Consider the following 550-nt stretch of genomic DNA (forward strand, 5'->3'; position numbering starts at 1 on the left):
TCTCTCTCTCTCTCTCTCTCTCTCTCTCTCTCTCTCTCTCTCTCTCTGAGGTAGGGTTCAGGGTCTCACTATGTAGCCCTGGATGTTCTGCAACTCACTATGTAGACTAGACAAGTCTGGAACTCACAAAGATCCACCTGCCTCTGCCTCCCACATGCTGGGGCTGGGATTAAAGGCACACTCCACTATGCCCAGCTAGACAAGAGCCGTATTCCACTCAATCATTTATGCCAAGAGGCCTTAGACATAAAAAGCCAGACTATCTGGGTTCAATTGCTGACCAGAACTCACTGCTTCAACGTCTTCATCTGCACATCGGGAATATTACTAGTAATTCAGGTCACAGATGGTTTTGGCTGATATATCACACAGGTAAAGTGCCTACAATAACAGCTTCTGCATCAGACTTTGCTAATTAAGAGGCAGTGTTACTATCTGTTCACCAGTTTTTCTGCTAACAATGCGGTAGGTGTTAAGTAAGGGAATAAAACAAGAGAGGTAATCTCCTCTCTCTCTCTCTCTCTCTCTCTCTCTCTCTCTCTCTCTCTCT

At 45.5% G+C, this 550-nt stretch overlaps 1 protein-coding gene across 1 annotated transcript in view; it reads right to left on the reverse strand.

Moving 5' to 3' along the window:
* Positions 1 to 550, reverse strand: part of Tal1 (TAL bHLH transcription factor 1, erythroid differentiation factor) — a 5,797-nt gene that overhangs the window by 786 nt on the left and 4,461 nt on the right. The window lies entirely within an intron of this gene.

This window comes from Grammomys surdaster, unplaced genomic scaffold (assembly GCF_004785775.1).
Source record: "Grammomys surdaster isolate TR1022 unplaced genomic scaffold, NIH_TR_1.0 100, whole genome shotgun sequence".
Taxonomy (NCBI): Eukaryota; Metazoa; Chordata; class Mammalia; order Rodentia; family Muridae; genus Grammomys; species Grammomys surdaster.